General features: G+C 32.9%; 1 protein-coding gene across 4 annotated transcripts in view; it reads right to left on the bottom strand.

Moving 5' to 3' along the window:
- The window catches only part of Utx (Utx histone demethylase), a 420,122-nt gene that overhangs the window by 59,267 nt on the left and 344,452 nt on the right, over nucleotides 1-16,403 (bottom strand). The window lies entirely within an intron of this gene.

Genomic DNA, 16,403 nt, shown 5'->3' with positions numbered 1-16,403 from the left:
TAGAATTTTTTCTAATTAGCATAATTAAAACGGTCATATCTTTTGCGCGCAACGATCAAAGTTGGTAACGAAAACACATTTGGAATGACGATTTTTTTCTTAATCTATGTACCAAAAATCATAGATGTAGTATCAAAAATTGTTTTTGATTTTTTTGAAATGGAAAAGACGATTTTAGACATTTTTGCTGATATATATATATATATATATATATATATATATATATATATATATATATATAAATTATTGTATGTACATAATTTACATATTATTTAATAGAGTGATAAACTCATGCTAGAAGTGCGTCGACACGATCTAATAAATACTTCTTTAATTTATATTTAAAAGAAGATATGCTATTGCAATTATTTAAGATTTCAGGTAAAACGTTGAACTCACTTGGTCCAGCAAAACCAATTCTTTGCTTTGTGATCTCAAATCTGCATTTCGCTACTCGTAACTGCTCAGACTGCCGAGTTCTGCCATAGTTTCTATTGAAAATCATTGATCCAGAACCATTCAAATAAACAGATTTATAAACATATCTTAATATGTGTTACTTGTATAAGCCTCGAATTGGAAGAACATTTTTTATTTTATCCTTGTAAAGTCTTATTGTGGGGTATCTTCTTGGTTTGTTTGTTGCAATCTTTAGTGCTTTTTAATTTAAAGGAGTGAAAGCCATTCTACCGAGAAAACCAACAAAATGGTAACTACAGTGTATAGGAATGAAACAGAATAAGCAAAATTTAATGGCCAAAAAGAATTATGCCAATAAAATAATTTACTTCATTTTTCCACAAAAGGATAAATGACCAAGCTACCAATTGTAGCGTGCTGACAAATTGGAAAAAGAAATTTCAACAATATCAAAATTCCAAAAATTTATAAAAAAGACTATGCAATAAAACAGACACGACAGAAAGAAGAATGCCCAAAACTTCAATATTTATGCCTACATGCGTGTGTGTATATCTAGACGGTACGACAGAGCCATGATGCTGCAAACGTGTGTGTATCAGCACAAAAGGGACCACGTATAGGCCGTGCAGTGTGAGTTATTGAAGAAATTCGGGACTATATCTCTGAAACCAATGCGAATCTTCTTCTGACCTCTGATGCAAATTTGTAGGTAATGACAAGAATAAAATATTTGGAGATATAATGAACTCGAAAAACTACATTTATTGCCTTAAATTAGAAGTTGTTTGCATTTTCAGTGTTGCATAGTGTTATAACCAATGTATCATTGTTTATTCACACTGCTGATGTTAGCAAAAGCACTTCATTGTAGTTTTTGTAATTTGTTAACCAATTTTACCAATTTTGTAACAAACATTAGCTATAAGTCAAAGAAATTTACAACGACAAATTAGGAGAAAATTAACGAAAAATAATGCAAATTTTTAGATCAAAAATATTTATTATTTTTGTTTTGACTTTCTTATTCCCGTATTCATGTACGTACGTCTGTCCACGATTTGGACATTGACCGATAGTCAAAAAAGGGAATCTACGACGTTGTAAAATGCCAAATAAGCAAAGTTGATTTTTTATTTACATATTTTAATGCTCAATATGCACTATACGACCAATAATAGTAAGCTGCAATGGGATTATAGACTTTTTTAGTAGGATTGCAGTGGTAAACCAATTCACTCGTGGATCCAGTTCGATTGGACCACTTGGGGGGAACAAGTGTATCAAGACTCCCCAATAGAGCCAGTACGTCCAATGCGTAAGGATGGCCGTCGGAAACAATGAAACGGGAATAGAAAATTAAACGCGATAGTTTAAATAAAAGGTTTTAGCTCAATTGCCGTGTATTTATTGATGGTAAACAATATTACCTTTTGCGAATTATAGGTGGCTTACGTATTGCGTAAAGCGATAGAAATTGATCGTCGATAACAAGTTATCGGTGATGTAGCGGAGCGTTTTTTGTTTGATTTGAATAAATCAGAAAAAATATCAGAGCAAGTTGTACACAAAAGTTATAGTTTTCTAAAATGATAAGCTCAGTGGAACTATTTTTTGATGATAGTGAAGAAAATATAGTTCACGTAGCATCTATCATGCGACAGTTAAGAGACAAATCGAATCCTTTAGAATTGCCGGTATTGTGAGAATGTTTGGTTTCCAACATTCATCAGATATTAAAGAATTTACACCATCTCTTTTAATAATTTCAAATGGGCCTTGATATGGCTTTTGCTATTTTTTTCTATTAATGACTCGTAGCAAAACGGGATCCCCAATTTCTAAATTGAGGGAGTTATGTTGTTTATTTTGAGAATATCGTTTTTCTTTAGTCTTTTCTAAATATTCTTTTGCTTTCTGTAGAGAAAATATTAACCTTTGTTTGAGTTCAGAAACATAATCTGCAATATTATAAAATGGTTTGTCCCTTTGTAGTTCATCGTTTGGCAAGTATGGAAGTTTACCGAATACTAATTCGTAAGGAGAATATCCTGTATCTACATGTGGCGTTGTGTTGTAGGCAAAAGTAAAGTATTGAATCCAAGTATACCATTCGTCGTCTTTGGAGTAATTCAAGAGGAATTCATTTAATACCATATGATTTCTTTCTATTGACCCTAACGTCTTATGATGGCATGGCGTACTAAAAATCTGGTTGATATTTAACAATTTACATATTCTGAATGTCCGATGGATTTTCACTGCATTCTATTATATTATTTTTTACGTATTTAATACTAATGCCTTCATTTTCCTTTTTGGGGTTAAATTTTAATACATTCATGTTTTTTATGTCTGTGTTCGAAGTACAATCCTAAATAAAAACATCGTTCGTTCTATTGAGTGTAATAGTATTTGCATTATTAGGTTCATTTTTCAATATTTTATTCATGCTTCGTGTGATGGCTAATATTCGTTTTTCTTCATCTCGTATAGGGAGCATTGCTTTTAGATTTTCAATGTTGACTTTGATTCTTGATAGCGCATACGCATTTGTATTCATTTGCCCTTTCTTGTAAATAATGTCAAAATCGTAGTCGCACAAGTCCATTCTGGTCCTAGTCATCTTTGATGAAGGATTTTTGTGTGAAAATAAAAATACGAGGAGTCTATGATCTGTGATTACAGTAAATTTTCTACCATATAGATAAGATCTAAAGAGATTTATTCCCCAGTGAATTGCAAGTAATTCTTTTTCTATAATCGGCTTATTGACGTCATGTTTCGTTAACGTTGCACTATCGTATGATATTGGTATATCATGTCCTATATTTCCTTGGGATAATACTTCTCCTAGTGCATAATTGGATGCATCTGTTGTCAAGAAATGTTTCGTAAAGTCTGGATATTGCAGTATAGGGGGATTTAGTAAATGCTACTTTAGTTTGTCAAATGATTTTTGACAATCTTCATCCCATTTGAATATTTTGTTCTTTTTTGAAAGATTATTTAACGGTTTAGCAATTTTTGGTATGAATCTTCTGTAATAATTACAGAATGCCACGAACCTTCTACACTCATCAGCATTTGTCGGCGTATGATATTTTCTTATTATTATATTTTTTGGTGGATTTGTTTTAACACCTTTATTAGTAATAAGATGTCCAAGATATACCACTTCCGGTTGTAGAAAACAGCATTTATTTGCATTTAGTTTCAAATTACATCTCCTTAATCTTTTGAATACGGTTATCAAATTTTCATTATGATGGTTTAGGCTACATCCAAATACTATGATGTCATCAACATAAAAGAATGCAGCCGCATCCAATCCTGTTAATGCTATTGTCAACATTCTTTGAAAGCCATTTGAAGAAATTTTTAAGCCAAATGGTAACCGTTTAAATTGATAGTGGCCATGTCCTGTCGAGAAAGCTGTTAACGGTCGTGATTCTTGTTTCAGATTTATTTGGTGAAACGAGCTGGTCATATCAAGCGTTGAGAAATACCGAGCTCTTTCCAGTTTATCGAGAACATCTTCAAGTCTTGTCGGAGGAAATTTATCATTAACAATCTTGTCATTCAACTTCCGGAAGTCTACGACTAAACGCCATTTTTTACTATCGTCCATAGATTTCTTCGGTACTGCAAGTAAGGATGAATTGTAAGGGCTTACAGAGTCTTCAATTATATCATCATTAAGTAAATTTTCTACTTGTTCATTAATTTCCTTTTTCTGAGTTTCCGGAAGTCTATAATTTTTTATGTATACTGGAGATTTATCAGATACTTGAATATGTTGCTCATAGAAGTTATTTACGCTCAATTTCCCTCCAGATAAATGAAAAATGTCTTCATATTCTTTAATAATCGATGAAACAGTCTGTCTATCATATGGATCACTCGATCCTATATCTATACTCCTCAGTATTTCAATTATTCTCTCATTTCTTTGAGGAGAAACATTTTTGGTATAGCATATATTGTAATCCTTGAGGCTGTGTATTTCTAAGTCTAATGTTCCTAATTTTACAGTTTCATCTGTGGTATTCAAAACGCGTATGTGTTTCACACCAGTGACCTGCAACCGGTACCAATTTTTTGAATTGCGGTAGACACAAGAAAAAGCGATACTAGTACGCACCACCACTCTCTTTTTTGCGTTAGAATGTAATCAATATTCTGTTGAAAGTTAAACACAAACATTGCTGATTCATATTTAACGCATTGTATGTAAAGACTTTACTGCTTCGTACAAATTACTACCTCTTGCTCAAATTGTTCGTGTTGACTTCGTTCCGAGTATACTTTATGCATACAACTAGCGAAAAGAAAAACAATCGAAAACACATACAAAATCTAAACGCATCAAATGAATCACAGTTATGTCCGCCTATGTACGTTGTCGTAACACCAAAACAAACGCATTCTCTATTTTGCTAACACAGCCTTTGTATAACACAACAACACACCTCTCTCATAAATTCCCCATATATGTAGACAGCTATGTTTAGACAACTGTGTTGTTTTTGTTTTGAGTTCTCTCATACTTTATGCCTTGTAGGATTACTACACTCTCTTCATGTGGTGGTTGTTTGTACATTAACCTGTGATCGTTCGTAGATCACACACATTTATGAACGAATCAAACCGATTGTTTGAGATAAGAATTGCATTCTTGTGGTAGTCATTGGCGTATGCTGATTTTTGGTAAAATGAATGTTTTGTTTACGAAATGATGCGATACACTACATAGTTGCGTTGATTCAACGCAGGCCTCTGTTTCACACCGTATTCTGGTATAATTCAATTTGCAACGAATACGCCACGTTGTACTTCCTTATTAAGCACTATGCTTTCCTCGTGTATTTTTATTTCATAGGGAATAATCACAGTCGTTGTTTAACTTTGCTACAAGCCAGACGTCTTACTGCTTAAAAAGCCAATATTTCGTTAACAACAATTTCATAAAAAATTGCAACGGTTTATTTATTTTTTTTTTGTTCTATAATTTTAACAAACAAAACGTCGGTGCACTGTCTTGCAGTGTTCCAATTTTTTGCATGCGTGCATTAATTGCATTGCTTGCAAAACCTGGATTAACCACAACACAAAAAATAACAATAATTAAAAAAAATAGCCGCAATGAGTGTTACAACAAAAAGAAATGCAACTGATTGCATTGATGATCAAGAAGAAAAGTGGCAGGAAGTTTCAGCTAAAAGAAAAATACCGGTGTCCCATCTTTAGGTAATTCGCCAAAAAGGAAGTCGTTGATGACAACCAGCAGTCCACATCCAACAGATTTAGTGTATTATCAACTATGGAAAATGAAAACAACATCGATGAAGCAGATCAAGCTGAACCAAATAAAGCTGTACCAAAACCGCCACCAATTTTTATTCCGGACGTCAAGAATGTTACTAAAATGTTGGATAGCATAAATAAAATTATTCCAGTTGAAGATTTTTATTTTAAATCTCTTCTAAAATGTGAAGTTCGTCTAATGATAAAAAATGTTGATTCGTACAGAAAAGCAATTAAGTACTTTGATAGTAACAAAATATGCTATCATACTTATCAACTGAAAACGGAAAGAGCTTACAGGGTAGTAATTAAAAATTTACACTACACCACCAATGTATCGGATATAAAAGCCTTTTTAATGAGCAAGGATCACGATGTAAGGAGCGTACGTAACATACTTAGCAGAAAAACCAAGGAGCCTTTACCCATGTTCTTCGTTGATTTGGACCCCAAAAGTAACAATAAAGAGATTTATAATATTACTGGTATATTCAATAACATTGTTACTACCCCCAAGAAAATTTGAGGACTCAGTGCAATGTTTTAGATGTCAAGAATTAGTGCAATGTTTTAGATGTCAAGAATTAGAACATTAGAATCTAATAAACCAGAAAATACTGCACCTAAATGTTTGCACTGCTTGAACACCCATACAGCTAGTTACAAAGGATGCCCGATTCACCAAAAACTGGTTCAAAAGAAGTCTGCTCCCGTGTATTCTAAACGTGACGAAACTGCTTATGATGATAACACCATGCCCAACCAGACTTCAGATAACTTTGGGTCATATGCCCAAGCCGTAAAAGGTCAAAGCACGGGAGAAATAAATTTGTTAAGCAAGATAGAATCTTTGCTAACAAAACAAATAGAAATGACAAATTCTTTAATGAATATGATGACATTGCTAATGTCAAAATTATGCAAGTAGATTTGATCATTGCTAAGTGGAATGCCAATAGCATTTCAAATCATAGAAATGAAATAGAATTATTTCAATTTCATAGATATTCTACTTATTTCTGAAACTCATTTAACAAGCAAATCATACTTCAGAATAAGAGATTATGACATTATAACAGCGAATCATCCAGATAACCGAGCCCATGGAGGTGCAGCTATAATTATATAATCTAAAATTATATATGAAGAAGCGGAGCCAATCTTAGAATCTTTTATGCAGGCAGCTGGTGTTAATATAATATGCGACAATTCAAAAGTATCTATTTACTCCGTTTATCCTTCCTCCTCGATTTAGTTTAAAATGTATACAATATGAAAATTTCTTCAAAAATCTTGAAAACAAATTCATCGTCGGTGGTGATTTCAATGCCAAACATACTTGGTGGGGATCTCGGCTATCAAACCCCAAGGGAATAGAACTGTATAAATGCTTCGCTTTATATCATTACGAAGTTTTGTCATATTGGCCTGCACACCCAAATAAAATTCCAGATCTAATAGATTTTTTCATCTACTCAGGAATATGCCAGTCAATGCTAAGTATAAACGCATGTTATGACTTAGACTCAGATCACAGTCCAATTATTCTTAACTTTAGTACAAGAAATGTTCATAAACATAAAACATGAATTACATCAAAAACCAACATACCTATGGCACAACATCACATTGAACAACACCTAAATTTAAATATCCCGATTAAATCCGGAAAGGAATTGGAAAATGCTGTAGAACATTTAACACAAGTCATACACAATGCTACAAATCTATACACTCCCGATAAAATTGATTGAAATTCCACAAACTTTTATGTTACGGCTGAAATACGATCAATGATAAGAGAAAAGAGGCGAATGCGCAGAATTTTCAAAATTCGAGACACCCAATGGACAAAACAAATTTGAACAGAGCTTCAAATCGGCTTAAAACCCTTCTAAGTGACTACAAAAACCAATCAAATGGAAGCTTCTTAAGTAATTTAAGCCCAGATGAAAGTAACGAGCACAGTTTATGGAGAGCAACAAAATATCTTATGAGACCTCAAAAGAGAAATGTGCCTATAAAACATTCAAATGGCAATTGGTGTAGATCAAACAAGGATAAAGCTGAGGCGTTTAAAGACCACTTGGAGAATTCCTTTACACCTTTTGATTTATGTAGTCCCCAACAAAATAAATTAATTTCCGATTTTTTGGATGTTCCATGCCAAATGAGTCGCACTATTAAACATTTTGCGTTTAGTGAAGTTTGTAAGGAAATTAAAAATCTAAAGAAAAAAACACCAGGGTCAGACTTAGTTGATTACAAAGTCATTAGATTGCTTTCAAAGAAGGATTTGGTGTTCCTAACAACAATTTATAATTCTATTATGAGGCTGTCCCAATGGAAATGTGCTAAATTAATTATGATACCAAAACCTGGAAAACCTGTTATCATCGTATAGGCCTATAAGTTTATTGTCCATATTTTCTAAACTGTTCGAAAAATTGTTTCTAAAGCGACGTTTCCCGATTTTAAATAATATAAATGTTATGCCAGATCATCAGTTTGGATTCAGAGAAAATCACGGGACACCTGAGCAGTGTCATAGACTGGTGAAGGTTATAAGAGATTGTTTGGAATGTAAGCAGTTCTGTTCTGCTACCTTTCTGGATGTCAAACAGGCGTTTGATAGGGTTTGGCATCAAGGCTTGTTATATAAACTAAAAATGTTATTACCTGCTCCTTTTTATTTATTATTAAATTCATATCTGAATGGAAGAACATTTTATGTACACATCAATGATAAAGAATCTAATTTTGGTGTCATTAAAGCTGATGTGCCACAAGGTAGTGTTTTAGGTCCTGTTTTATATACGCTTCATACAGCAGATATGCCCGTAAGAAATGAGACTATGATTGCTACTTATGCAGATGATACTGCCGTTCTTGCTATTAACGATAATCGTTCTTCAGCTACTGACTTAATCTAAACACATCTGAATAATATCGAGGAATGGTTTAATAACTGGAATATTGGAGTCAATACTGAAAAATCTGTGCATGTTACATTTTCCTTAAGGAAAGGAAACTGTCCTTCTCCAAAATTGAATGGACTTACAATTCCTTCTGCGGATTGTGTTAAATATCTCGGTCTGCACCTTGATAGAAAACTTAACTGGAAAAATCGTATAACATATAAGAGACAGCAACTAGACCTGAAGACTAAAAGAATGTTCTGGCTTCTTGGTCCAAAATCAAAACTAAACCTGAATAACAAATTACTACTGTGTAAGACCATTCTTAAGCCTATTTGGACATACGGAGTACAACTATGGGGAACAGCCAGCAATTCTAATATTGAGATACTTCAACGATATCAATCAAAGAAGCTTAGATTGATTACGGGTGCTCCTTGGTTTCTTAATAATAACGCGATTCATAGAGATTTAAACATAAATAAAATTACAGATGAAATTAAAAGAATTAGTACTACGTATCTTAACAGATTAAGTAACCATTCGAATGTCTTAGCAATTAATCTATTAGATGACACAGATGAAATTAGAAGACTAAAACGAAGACATGTTTTAGATCTCCCATTTATTTAATGAGTTTCATAAAATATGTAATCTGAAATTAAAATTGTAATATGTATTTATTGTTAAATCCACTAGGGTTTAACAATTCTGTTATATTGTAGTAATTATTAAATTTGCTGAATGTTTCTTGTAAATAGATTGCAAATAAAAATAATAAAAAAAAATAGGGAACAATAATTTCAGATCTCGCCGGTAATGTTATGTCGTGTTCAAATTGTTTTGAGTTTAATGGTAGTAATGGTGGTGTAGTGTCGTTCTCATTTACAGTGAATGTTACTGTAAATGTTTCAATGTCTATTTTATACATACATTTGCTTAATATATCCCTTCCAATTATTCCATCTGTGGGGATTGGGAAACTTTCGCTCACTATGTAAAATTTGTGAGATAAAATGTCAGACTGTATTGATAGTTCCAATTCAAAAGTTCCATCGCATTGTACTGCATTCTCTGTTATACCGGTCAGTTTTGCTGTATGGTTCCTATTTATTTTCTTAAAATTATTGTTTTTACAAATAGACACATCGGCACCTGTGTCAATTAAAAATGACAGATTTTTATCTATCGTTTGGCATTTTAATACTAAAAATACACTTGACTTCAAAGTTAGATTGTAAATTTTTATAACTGGCCTTCCTGGACAACATCTTCTGTTATCCGGTCATCGTCATTTCCCTGGTGTTCGAACGAGAAAGTTTTGAATTCATTTACTTCTCTATTTCTAAACCTTTCATTTTGTGAATTCATATTTCGGTTATTGTTTACGGGGTAGCGACTACTGTTATTGTTTCTGTTATTATTACGGTTATTACCATAATTTCCGTATCCGGTGTTCATACTATAATTATTTCTTTTATTACTTAATTCATTGTTGTCATTATTGTTACGATTGTGGACATAATTGTTAGAGAATCCCTTATGATTGTACTGAGCATTGTTTCTATATGCATTACTGTTATCTTTTGCTATTATTATACCTACTTCTCTGATTAGAGCTATTATTTGTTCCATAACTTCTGTATTGTATAATCTTTTATATTAATTGCAAAAACATTTTTGTCATGCATGTCAAAAGTTTTTTTCGCAATTGTGCATCTTTGGGCAGCCTCATTTAGAGATTGCGGAGGATTGGATGGTTTTGTAAATTTCATCTATCCCTTTCATGAACACATTTAAGCCCAAGTTTTCATTTGGTTTGTATATTGCGTCTTTTGTTTCAACCGAAGGTTGTTGTAAACTGTTTATCTGAAACACGCTAAGTTGATCTGACAATTCCGATATCTTGTCACTAAATCCTGCTACAGTTAAATTACCCTGGCTTGTAGTACCTAGCTCAGATAGAACCGGCTGTAGGTTTCGCGGATTAGGATATGCATCTATTAATGACTTCTTTAAGTCTGAAAAAGTAGTCGGTTTATATGATCTGCCTAAGGTACAACGTACTTCATTCGATAGTTTGAAATTATAAACGTATTTTATGAAGATTTCTCAATGTTCTTCCATCAATAAATCGTGCAACAATTCTGTTTGCGTAATGAATTCACCCAAATACTTGAATGTACCCTTAAATATTTGTAGGTTTTTGCCAACCAATACCATGTCAAAAGATGCCATATTCGGTGAATTTGCTTTTTGCTCAATTTCGTCTTTTGTCTTTAAATTATTTAAAAGTTGCTCTACTTCTACAGAAAGAGTTTCAAATTGTAAGTTCAGAGATGACAATTCTTTAATATCAATTTCCTCAGATTGTGTAAATTCAGTAATTTCTTCTTTTAAACTATTTATTCTGTTTAAATTGTCAGTTATATATTTCTTTTTGAAAATTTTATTAACACTCTTTTTTAGATTTATTTTTAAAGCCTCTAATTCATTAATGCATTTGTTTATATTATCCATTTAGAATTTATACATTCGACAAAATATAATTTACAATAAATCTGTTCATGCGAACCCCCTTTAAATTTTTCAGTTAAATCAGTGTATTTACCGAACCCATAGTTTTTATGCCTACATAGCGACTCTGTATAATATTTTATGAGTACTCGGTATTTATGTGGCAACATGTGTCCATTTATCATATGTTTTTTGTTTTCACTAGTTCTTCTTCATATCAAATGCAATTTAATTATTTGTTTGTTTCTTAATGAAGATTTATATTAAAGAAATTTTATTCCTTTGTTAGTTTCTAATAAAGATTTTATTGTTTTTCTTTTTAAATTAATAAATATTGTATTGCATGCATATTTATTGTTTTTCTTTTTACTGGACAATTTTACATTTTTTAGGCATCTGCTTTTCGATTTCATCAATTTTCAGCCACAATTCAGAAGATATATGCCATGGTGGTGGTGGGTTTGAGGTCAGCAAGCTGTTTACGCAACCTTACTAGTTTTCCAGCTTGGCGATGTTTCGGTTTGTCTGTTACGGGTATGCGTGTCAATCGTTCTTCTTCCCTCCGTTGTTGCCTGGTAAAATATTCCGACATGGACAGGCGCCTCGGTCCTGGTTGGGTATTAAGGCCTGCTTCAGAATCCAGGACAATTGTTGCTTCAGTGGGCAGGATCGCCATGAAGTGAGACAGCACTTTTGTTTTTAAATTAGAGGTAATTTTAAAGACCTGCCTACTGTTTTGCCGGCGCTTTTTTAACGCCACTGGCAGGAAACTATTCGCTGCCACTCAGAAGCGCCAAAGCAAAATAGGTTTGTTTATTTGCGTTAAATAACGCAAGAGAAAAGAAGAATTTTTTTAAAACAAATCCGCACCTGCAGGATTTGAAACCATATTAATTTGCAGTAAGTCTGCTACCGCTTGCTGCATCGACGACAAAGATATTTCTTGTGATGGTCACCCTCTTGTAGCTGTAATGTTCTTCTTATTTTGAGACATTTTTTCTTTTGTTTGGATTTAAAATGAGTCCATACTCCGTGCCATTCATCTGGTGTACGCACACAACTATTTAATTGCTCCGCAACATCCTTCTACACCTCATCAAAAGTGGCTTTTTTCAAGCAGCATTTCATATTGCTGTTTTATAGTAATTTTTTACCAATATAAGTACTAAAACACCAAAATCTTATATAATATTAAATAAATTCACTTAAAATAAATGAAAATGTTACTTTCAATTTTTCGTTTTTATTCGTTTGTAAAAATGCACGGCGACAGCTAATTTGTTGTCGCCGGAAAATGAACTTTATGGCGTCGGGCGACTTTTGCCAAACGTAATGCAAAAATTCCAACTGGCAACGCGACACGACTCGCGTCGCAATTCGGAATCGGCTTATTAAGTTGTACAACGATAGGTACAAAGAGAGCTTACGATAAAACGCGGGTGTTGTTTATTGTATAGATGCTTCAGGAGTGCGGTTGTCAAAGAGAATATTCTTTGAAATCTCTCATACTATTACAGGGGTGTAATAAAGGGGAATCAGGAGATTTTAACGAATACAACTATGCAATTCATAGCGCCAATTTAAATCACATAACCAATTTTAACCACTGTGAAATTATATTTTTGTGAAAAAATACTGTGAAATTAAAAAAAAATCTCAAAAAATGATTTCCTGTTGCACGAATGAATGAACTTTTGCCTTTAAATTACTAAAAAATTTAATCACTAAAGTATTGAATAAGTCCACGCACACGCCATTTTTAATTGATATGATGGATGACCTAAGTAATACATGATATACAATTTTGTATCTGTGTTTTTCACAAAAACGACGTAAGTCTTTTTTCAGGAGAGCGAAAACAATATTTTTTGTAATATGTATTTGTTTTGCTTAATGCCGTTGGACTGGGCTTTATTGGTAACTTTTGCTTGATAAAAATATCCAATACATTCTCAGTACCTCCGTAGCAAATTTCTTTTCCGCAGCATTTGTTAGCGCCGGTATCTTAGTATATCCTCATTCTACAAGAATTTAGTTTAATATTCGGTCAAGGGATACGCAGTGGAATGCAATACTCGGTTTTTCGATTATACGGTTTTCGTGAAAAACTTAAAACGCCATTTTCGGTTAGTCGATTATTTGAGAATGTACTAAAAGTCGATTTCGATTATTCGTTAACTGCCGAAAACCGATTATAATCGAATATAATCGACCATTGTCATTGATGCGATTACGCTGTTTTAGCAGACCCAATAGTCAACTACGACTAATAGTCGTCCACGATTAATAGTTGACTTCGAATAATAATAGACTACGACTAATGGTCCACTACGAATAATAGTTGACTCCGTCTTTCGAAAGTCGATTAAGAATAATCGATTATCCGGTTTTCGCAGTCAATAGTCGACTACGACTTTTAGAAATTTTGCGGCTAATAATCGATTAACCGAAATCGATTTTACGTATCCCTAATTCGGTCCAATAGTAAAGGTTGATTCTTGAATTGCTATATTCAGATATGTTTGAATCAGATTCATATCATTTTGCATTCGGGAATTGTTTCTGTTTTTAGGTAAGTGTTTTTTAGAACGTGTTTGTGTTGACTTCCTCCAATCGTTACGTTTATTACTTTTCCCGGTCATCGGCAATGTAAGTTTTGTGAAAGTAAGATCTAATACAGATCCATTTAATGCTATTTACCTACCTTCACCAATAAGTGCAACCTGAAGCATTGTATAGAACATTAGTATATATTATATACATTCATACAGAGCATTACACTAGGTGGCGATCCATCAGATGGTGGACAATTGGGATAAGAATTTGATTGCGCCTAGTAGACGAGCAAAACACACCGTTTACTAAAAATAAGGGACATAGAAATTAAAAAAAAAATATGAACACGGGGATTTTGTCTAAATACAAAACGCAAAACTCGGTTGACTGCTAAATGAATCAGATGTAGATTACCCAAAGAAGTTCCCGACAATCCGTGACATAAAGCGAACGCAGAGCAATATTAACCCGGGATATAAACATATAATATGATTGGAGAAGCAAAGTTTGTCATCAAGGAGAACACACAAGCACGGCAACTCCGAAACAAAATCAATTCTCGCATTATTGTAAACGAAAGACACAGAAATCAGTTAACGACGCGAAAAACAATGCCTTTGTCTTGGATGTATTAATGAAGAGAGAATTATGGACCATCCAACCATACGCTCGCATTGTACAATCAATCTTAGATTGAAGCAAGGACGCGTAGCGACAGTCTCCTTTAAAAAGCAGCTGAAAATCAGCAGCAAATGCATAAGGTTTACACCAAAACTGCAATTCAGGAAAAGGGTAATTTAAAAAAGGATGAAGAGAATCGGTCCCAAAACCGAACCCTGCGGCACGTTACTTCTAACCGATAAGACCGAACTATATCTGTTGTCAACACAAACCATTTGGCTTCTATCTTCATACAAGGAATGTATTTTATGCACCACCTTAATATCGTCAACCCTATCGAAAGCCTTCTCCAATTCAAGCTATAGCAGTACACAACATTTGGTATAACCGAAACTGGAACGACTTGAGTCGGTCAGCCCCAACAACACACACTGGACACCAAATAAACAAACAATCTTGGAGCATGATATGTTGATTCACATATCAAAATGTTCAAATTTGAGTCAAAATGTATTTCTTCAGGTTCTTTGATTTTTTGTATAGTATATTTGTTGATATTTGTCTTTAGTTATGTGCATATGAAATTAGATAGTTGAAGTATATTGAGACTCATAAAAAATATAATGCAACAAAGGAATTTAAAACATTTAGAAGTGAGCTTAAAATCTATAATGTATTTTTTATAATTTAGTAATTTTGGTATATTGACAGATTGTAATTATGTTAAAAGTAATATTTTTAATAATCAGAAAAGTTGTTAAATTATGCTTGCTCCCGGCATCCATCATATTTTGCAGAGATTTTTGTTCCTTAAAAACTACATTGAAATTTTTACCTTACAAATTATGCTGCAAACTACAAAAAAAAAAAAAACAGGAGAAAAACTAACATACCAGGAGTAGTGAATGTATAAAAAGAACTGTCAGGAATATCGTTTTGATCCACCAAAATACATACACCGACGCATCGATATTCTAATACAACCTTTAAGTATACCCAAATTTTTCTTCAATTTCTGACTATATTTTCCTTTCGTGGCATAGTTCGTATATAATCAGATATGAATCCAAATGAATGACTGAAATTACTCTAAACACATGAATTAATCAGATATGAATTCAAATGAATGACTGAGTTTCTCCAAACACATGAAACAAAATACAAAAAAAAAACTCCAACACTTCATATTTTGTATAAGTCGGAAAAAATGGAGGTTGCAAAAATTTGGTGGGGGTGCTATTCAATTTTGCGGCAGTGTATATAGATGTAATATTGGTGAGTTTTCATTAACATTTTCATTTCATTAACATTTTCATTTCATAAACATTTTCATTTCATTTCGCTTAAATAATATTATTGAAAAACAACAACAAAACAACATTGTATATCAAATCAACTGCAAAGGAAAAAACGACGATGATTGCAACAAAATATACATTGGGACAACAAAAACAACTTTGAGTATTAGAATGGAAGAACACAAATCAGATATTGAGAAACAAAAGAAAACGACAGCTCTGACCAAAGGCCACACACATGACTTTGACAACGTCATAATATTGGACAAAGAATTAAAAGAGAAAAAGAGACTAATGTTTGAAAGCTTACGCATTCAACAACATATTGAAAAAACAATGAACATAAAAGAAGACACTGACAACATAAGTGTCAGTTACGGCATTGCAATATTGTAATCTCACTGTGGTCTAGCTTTTAATTCTTGTTAATTGTCTTATATGTATGTTCAATTAATATAATATCCATGTAAAAAGATTTAAAAATATTATCGTAAGTTATTAATTCATGTACTTTATTGATGGTTTTGTAAGATTGCAAATTGTGATTTTTATATATTTAAACAGACAAGTCCCGTGAAGAAGTCGCCAAACAAGCGACGAAACGTTAGGATGAAAAAGCAATAAACCCCTTGTTTTATTTGCTTAAATTTACCAAAGGTCAATTAGCTAAACACAATCAACAATAATAAAAAGATTTTGGTTTGACTTCCAAATCCGTAAATCAATAGAAAAGAAGAACGGGTAAAAAACGCAGTCTGGCATTAAC

The sequence above is a fragment of the Musca autumnalis genome, unplaced genomic scaffold (genome assembly GCF_047663935.1).
Source record: "Musca autumnalis isolate F117 unplaced genomic scaffold, ASM4766393v1 scaffold_2, whole genome shotgun sequence".
In the NCBI taxonomy this organism is placed as follows: Eukaryota; Metazoa; Arthropoda; class Insecta; order Diptera; family Muscidae; genus Musca; species Musca autumnalis.
Note: the sequence above shows the minus strand (reverse complement) of the source record. Positions and strands in the feature narration are given on the sequence as shown.